The following is an 8140-nucleotide window of genomic DNA, read 5'->3' on the forward strand; positions in this document are numbered from 1 at the left end:
GGATGGGAGTGCATGCTGGGGTGGTGGTAGTGGGAGATCTGTCTCTGCAGATACCAGTCCTGTTGACTGCTGTATACTGAATGAAACTCCATCTTACACTTCGTCCCTGGCAGCAAAATGAGCTAGACCGGTTCCTGCTAAACTGTTGATATGATCAGATATTGGAAAATCAACTTTAGTAAATGCTGGACATCAGTTTGCTTTAGTGCAGCCTTTGAGCATCAGCAACTGGCATAATAGGGTCATAGGATTAGTCTGCCCTGTTATTTGTAAGTTTTTCTGGTTCTAAGCAGTTACATGAACAGTTGCCGCTTTGTGGAGTCAATCATTATCATGTGGTTAGGTTGTGTTGAGTTCCCTCACCCCATGAGTATTCACTTCACTTTCCAATGTGGTTCACAGAAGTAAAGCTTGACTAAAGTTGACTGATGAACCAGCATTTTAGCCCTTGCATAATCTTCTGTTCTGGCAGCTTTGCTAAGCTCTGGGGTCCCTTCTGATCTCAAGTGATTATATTAGTTTACTTAGAAGGAACTACAGAGTCTGCAGCTGGCAGATAACATTATCTAGAAGGGAGTGCTTTACAAAAGGATTAGGCCACCACAAATGTCCAGTTTAGTTTAGACATTGCTCATAGTAGCCTGTGAAATCCATGATGGCAATTTGCACAGAGTCAATGGCTTTGCATGTGCCTCCTTTTATGTAAAAAGCAGCAACAATTTTAATGAAAATGCAAGTATTAATAAAAGTTGTTTCCCACTGGATGCTTAAAACTGTACATTTTCCAAAGGATTTCAAGTTACATGGTGACACTATATGGGATAGTATGGGAGTTCTAATCCAAATAAGAAACCTTTCCTCTGGTTGGTGCCCAAAGACTTCTGATGTAAGGACACAGACAAATAATAGTTTTGTGATCAATTCATAGATGGAAAGTTCTGGTTAAGCAGTACCTGATAGGTTACCCACAAGGTGCAATTTTGCTGGATGCAAAACTCTGCATCAGGCAGATGGAACAACAATTGGGATTCAAGTGGAAAGTTCAAAAATTGACTCAGATGTGATGCCCAGACATCTGGCTGCCAGGATGGTCAAATTGAGTTTTAGATTCTGCATGAGACAGAGGTGCCAAAGGTATCAGTTTGCGGGCTCTCTAAATAACTGAAGACAAAAGCCTGTATTGAACTCTTGGTAAATATAAACAGCTCTCCCTCCACTATAACGTAAGTACAATTCATTGTTTATTATTTAGTTTTTATCCCAGTGTGGCTTTTTCTTCCATCATTTGTACTTGCATATAGATGCTGAAGTACAAAATAGATGTGACCCACGACAGTTGTGAAGAGCATATTCATGTACACATTTTATTCTTTTGAAATACATAGAAATAGCAACTCAAACAGAAATAGCATTTTCTGGCATAGAGACCTTCTACTGAGAAATGCTGTATGAAGTTGTATGACTTCCTGTTAAAGAGAGAATGTCAGATTCAAAAGTATGACTTCCTGTTAAAGAGAGAATGTCAGATTCAAAAGTATGACTTCCTGTTAAAGAGAGAATGTCAGATTCAAAAGTGGCAACCATAGGAAACAAAAGAAAGCACAAAACACAAACTGAAATGTTTCCAGCGACTCTTTTCTTCACTCTCTCCATAATTGGCACAAACTTTTGAATTGGAGGTTGCTCCAGACTGGAAGGAAACACTGTCAAGGAGAATGTCAGTGCCACATCCCAGTGATGGGTTTTCTGGTGATAACAGCTAAATATGGGAAGTCATCTCTTAGTTTTCCAGCAGTATCCTGAAACTCATGGTGTATAAATACTGTTTGGAGCACTCCAGGATATTGTTGGGCATCAAATAGGATGGGCAGTTCCCTGGATCCAGCTGTCACCTTCAGTAAACTGTTGATTGGGAGAAAGCAAGCATTGGCATGGACACCAAGCCAATGGAGCCAAGCAAGCATTGACATGAACACCTGGTGGAACCTGCTAGACACTTATGCCATGGCAGTTGATTGCTGGTGCTGGGCTCTGATGAAGTGTCAATGGCTGAAGAAGGGTGACCACATGTTCTCTTCAGGACAGTCTTCTATTTGAAAAAGGCCCAAGTTTATACAAGTTTATACTTTCAAAAAAAAATTGAGAGTGAATGGGGTGGGAAGGTGTTGCTGTTTATTTTCCTAATGCTCACCAGTAAATTCACTTCTAGATTTCAGTGCCCTCTAAATTTTGAAGTGCTGGGGCAAAGGCCCCATTGCCCTGTCCTAGTTACAGCCCTGCAGCAACCACACAAGTTGCCCAGTCCTTTACTTTCCTACTTTTAACAATTTAATCAGTTTAAATGACTTTTTAAAAATTAATTTCTAATTTTGCATTTCTTACACATAAATCAGCATATGCAATATTATGCAAACGGGTGTCCCCTTTTGTCCTCTTGCCTGGTGATGTGGAAGTATCCACCCTAAGCTGAAGTGACTAGAGGAATTGTTATTTCAAGAAGGCCCAAGCTTACAAAACATTTGTGTTCACGCACGCTATCCATGAGACATTACAGTCCCTTTTTGCCAAATGTTCACTGATACAAACTTACATCAGAAATATACTTCTGTGTCAGTAAAATACAGACTCCCATGAGACTCTCTCTCTCTCTCTCTCTCTCTCTCTCTCTCTCTCTCTCTCTCTCTCTCGGCAAAGGAAAAACTCCACAGGGGAAAAGCATTTCAAATCCAAACCAGTCCCATCTTTTAGAGATCTGTTTTTGCAAGCAGGATTGGAATGCATTCAAATTAAAACAGTTCCAGGCTAGAAGCCTTTGAAATGTACCCAGGAGAGTTGCTGAGCCCCCTTCTATATGGAAGAATAATTTTTTTTAAAAAAAAAGCTGCTGGTGATTTTACTGTGTAGATCTTAGAGCAATAAGCATGATGTCATGGCTGTAGCTTAGGAAAACGACTCTCTCCAGTACATGTCTGACATTATAGGATCTTCAATATGCAGCTGAAGTTCTGCAGAAATGGAATCCATTTCATATGCTGCTTAAACACTCTATCAACACTTCCACATTGCTGGCAGGAGCCCAGAAGGGCCTTGAACATTTCAGAGCTGTTCCTCCCTCTTTGCCATCTTTTGGATGCAACCTGAATGATATATGTATGAGCCTAATAATAATCATTATTATTCCCAGAATGTTTTATAGAGAGAGTACTCAGATGTGGTTACTGTTATCTTTATCTGGGAGCACCCAGGGGCTGTTCAGCTTGCCCAAGGCTATGCAGGCTGGCTGTTCTCCCCGGAGGTGCAGTGGGGAAGAGATCAGAGTAACACATGGTGAGATACTATATATTTACAGTTGTGCATGTCTTGTGCCAGTGATTTTGGATATATAAGAAAAATATTTGGTACATTTGATGACAGTGTATTTCAAATACTGTTGTCATTATACTAAGGGTGGGAAAGTAAAAAAAAATTGCTCCACTAAGAGCTTATATAGTTAACAATTTTTTAAAATAAACAATATGGCCATAGGGTTTCATTTCTATATCTCCCCGTGCCTTAAAAGGCAGTTGATTTCAACTCTCTTCAGAGAATACGTACTATGTATCTTGGCAATAAGCCATGAAGTAGTAAAAGAAACCTGACTTTTATCTCATTCCATTATAGTGAAATGTGTAAGTCTGACTTCCAGAACCCTTCTTTTAAACTTAATAACTCTAGAGGACTATAATGCAGGGTTTAAAATAAGCATGTGGGAGGGAATGAACTGGAATGCATAAGGGAGAAAGTAGTGTCGGAGTTGAACAACTGTATCTGGAATCCTTGTAAAAGATACTGTGCGCAGAAAAGAGATTTGAGGCTTTGGCAAATATGAATCTGGCAGTCAGGGAGGGGCCTTCTCCCAAAGCTTTGGATCACATGGAATTACTCATTAATTCCTCTAGTTCTTCTTCCCAGTTCAGATGGTCTACCTACCATCTGAACTGGGAATATACTTTTAATTGAAATACTTTTAATTGAAATAATATCAACTGTGGGTCCTGATGGCAATTTTTAGAGTATATATTTTAATTGTATTTTAATTGCTTTATCTTTTTTTACTGTACTTTAATTGTTGTAAGCCGCCCAGAGACCTTTGGGTAGTGTGGGTGGCATATAAGTCAACTAACTAACTGACTAACTGACTAACTGACTAACTGACTAACAAACAAACAAACAAACAAACAAACAAACAAACAAACAAACAAACAAACAAACAAACAAACAAACAAACAAACAAACATATTGTAGATGACTTATTGTCCATATAACCGTTATCTGTGCTGTAGGGGAAACTTGTTTTTTAAAAAAGTGGGTGGGATAAAAGTAAGCAACATTGGCCCTGAACTCAGAGAGAACGGAATGCTCCTTCTGCCCCAGGTCTGAGCCCAGCTCGCAGGTAGAAATGGGATTTCTTTAGACATGCCTTCCAGAATCCCCCAGGTGACCACGATAGTCCAGCTATAACCCACCCTGTTATTTAAGCTGATCTCTTAGACTTCTGAGATCTTTTGGGACAAAGACGCAAAACCTTTCATTTTTATGTACAAACGATTTGATTTGTGCTTTGCCTTTCTTCTCAAAAATGGAATTTGAAGTGAATAAAAATCAGTCTGAAAAACCAGATAAAATCTTTCAAGTATGCAGAATTTATTTGACAAAACCAGAAGCAAAACTTATTGCCTAATCCTGTGGCTCTTACTCCATTGTAGCTAGATAAACACTCTTGCGTTTCTCACTCCCCCAACATCCTAAGCTACACTGGCCACTCTAGTTCCAAAGTATGCCTGAAATAGCCCATCTTTCATTTTTGCTACTTAGAGCATTTTCTATTCAAAATGTTCTCAGGTACCCAAGGAAGCTTAGAAGGAATTCAATTCTGCAGAAAAGCTCTAGTTTATGAATGTGGGATATTGTGCTTCTGTAGCCATGATTCAGAATGTCAAGAAAAGGCCCAATATTGCTGCTCAATATCATGCCTGCAGGAAAAACAGATGCCAAATTTACATAGCAAAAGAAAACTTGAATGTTGACAACACCAATGGCAGCCATTAAGATGGTCTACAACAGCCTTTTTTGCTACAGCCAGAAATATAGGTTGAATCAGGACTGTATAAGTCTCATAATAAATCTTATAAGGTGGTGTGTGAGAAATTGTGTTTAGTTGCTACCATTCACAAAGTAACACCAAGCAAGGAACCAGAAGGTCTTTTTTTTCAATCAATTAACCATTTCTTACTCAAACACAAAGCAATTGTCAGGACTGTTTTTCAACAAGTGTGACCATCCTCAGCCACAAAGCAAAAAAACAAACAAACAAACAAACAAAAACAGTAGTTTAACAGATTAAATTAGTGCACTTCTGAAAATTTGTTCTCTATTATTTTCAAAATGACGTTTAAAATGTTTTACAACCAGACATGGAACTGTTTTGTACTGCCTGTTTTACCAGAAAAGAGTTAAAAGTTACTCTTCTTAGAGTCAGCTAATTGGGTCAAAAGTTCAGATTGCCCCAAACCTGGAGCTGATTTCCCCTTTGTAGACTTGTGTCAGGAACCTGGTTTCAGGAATGTTTACTGGGAGCACTAAGGACTGGGACAAAAATGACTGCTCTGTGCTTTTGTAATGCAGACATTCTTTGATGGTGCCTTAGAAAACTATATTCTAATTCCCTGGAGGTACATGACAAAATGTCCCTTTCTGTCACTCCATTAATTTCTTTAAAGCAAGCATTAAAAACAAACAAACAAAACAACAACACATCTTTAAAGAAAGCCTATCTTTTGAGTCTGTTTCCATGGCCTTTCATTTTCCTACATCTTTCCCCACATTAAACTTCAACAATGTATCTTCTTTGGAATGCTCTTGGTGGTAAGCCTATGTAATGAAGTCACAGTTTTTTTCCCCGTTTGAAAGGCCGTTTTTAAGAATCAATATTTTAGCTCCTGCAGACTGGATTCCTTCCAAATAAAAACCGTGGATTGGGCCAACAATTATCCTTCCAGATAACGAAGATAGGTCTTTTCAATTTATTTAATCTGTTTTAAATTGGAGGATGTTTAAGGTTGCTAGTTTCTGCAAGGGGTAAAACTGCTTTAATTATTAAAGAGTCATAATTTGAAAACTCTTTGCCCAAACTTCCCCAGGTTTGGCACAGAGCAAGAGCAAACAGTCTGCTACATTTGTACCAAATTCAGAGCCAAACTAAAGTCCAGTTTCAAAGTTATAATTGTTTTTATTTGGGCTGCTCCCATTTTTAAAAATTTCCTTGTAGAATGTTGATTCACTCAGCCGCACAGCATCATCACTGCACTCTTTGAATGTTATGTGCCCTTTCATTCTGAATGCTGTGATACAGGAATACATTATCACACTGAAGCAAAATAAGAGTCCATCATCTAAGCTGCACAGTTATAGCAGTATAACACAGTTACAGGGCCTTGCTTTAGTGTGTAGGGAAGACAGTCTTTTTTATCTTCTTTTTCTTTTCAAAATTCAAAGTATATTTTCTATTATTTCTTGTTGTCAAGGGTGGGGGAGATATCAGGCAAAAGTGTGGCCTGTAGACCTCTGGGAGCTGGGGACTCCTAGACAACCAGAGCAGTCCATGCTGGTTTTTGCCACAATTTTAAAATGTAGTCTTCAAGACACTACAGAATTCTCTGTTGTTTTCATTGATGTGGGGAAAGGTTACAAAAGTTTTATCAGCGAGGTCTTAGTCAGAAACAGTGTAGGATTAGGATTACATTAATGCTATACCAGGTTAGTCCTACTTGTTTGGTTTTGAACATCATATTCAGAAAAAAATGAGGTCCTATTGATTTCCTGGGTTCAACTCAAGGAAGCTAGCCTTGAGGTTTTGCAAACTGACATGTGAACTTCCTTGCATGCGAGTGTTGCCAGGAAAGATGCCATTGCTACAGTGGACCCTCTACTTACAGAATTAATCCGTATTGGAACGGTGGCTGCAGGTCGAAAAGTCTGTAGGTTGAGTCTTCATTGACCTACAATGCATTGAAGACCGATTAATCCCGTAACCGGCCATTTTTGTTCCATTCTTGTTCCATTTTGTTTTTTTGCTGGTCTGTAGGTCGATTCTCCAGCTGCAAGTCGAACCTAAATTTTGCGGCCAGAGAAGTCTGTAACTCGAAAAGTCTGTAAGTCGAGCCGTCTGTAAGTCAAGGGTCCACTGTACTTGGAAAGGAACTCAAAAGGGAAATGAATAATGAAAACTCTGGTCGGTATGTTCAGTCCTTGGTTAATATGGGCTTTTATCAGTCCTTGGAAAGACGTGGTTGGGGTTTTGTCCTTAAAATATCCAGTCACGGAAAATTGAAGTCAACTGCTAGGGAAAACTGGCACGTTTCCCAAAAGACCATTGCTGGTAGATGGCTAAGAATTTTTATGGAAATCTGTCCTCCTTCATTTTCCAAAGAATGGTCTGTTAGCTCAAATGAACCCAGCTGTTGAATTGCCTCCTACAGAAATGGGAGAAAAGAGCTCAGTCTGTTTAACATTCTGTAAATTACATTAGCTTTTTCTGTGTCATAGTTTTACATGCAAAAATTTCATAGCTCACCTTCCTCATTGAGGGTGCTAGGTGAAATGTCCAACAAGTTTAATTTTCTGATGCAATTACATTAAGTTATTCATTGAGCAAGGAGGAGTGGAAAATACATTCAGATGTATTTATTTGAATACTTTACAACCATGGAAAATAAAATAGGGAATGAGTTGGGAAAGAAGGTTGCTATAAAACGCTTAAGCTGTAGTTTATCTTATCACTCAAAAAGACAGCAAATCATCTGAATGGTGTTTTCGAGTGCTTTGTACTCATTGACTTACACTCCTTGACTTCTGTTCTCATTCATATGGAAAACATGAACTTGGTACTATGAAGGCAGTGTGAAGGTGCTGGCAAGCTAGCAATGGCTGGCAAACCCTCCCACCTTTCTGACAGGCCATTTTCCGGCAACAGACCCCTTTCCTCTCCATATGTTTCCACATGCTAATGCTCATGGGACTGATAAAATAAAAGTAGCACGAGTAAAACTACAACGGAACTCAACAGGTACATCCCTTACCTGAACAGTTAGCACGAGAGCCT

Source organism: Pogona vitticeps, chromosome 5 (genome assembly GCF_051106095.1).
Source record: "Pogona vitticeps strain Pit_001003342236 chromosome 5, PviZW2.1, whole genome shotgun sequence".
In the NCBI taxonomy this organism is placed as follows: Eukaryota; Metazoa; Chordata; class Lepidosauria; order Squamata; family Agamidae; genus Pogona; species Pogona vitticeps.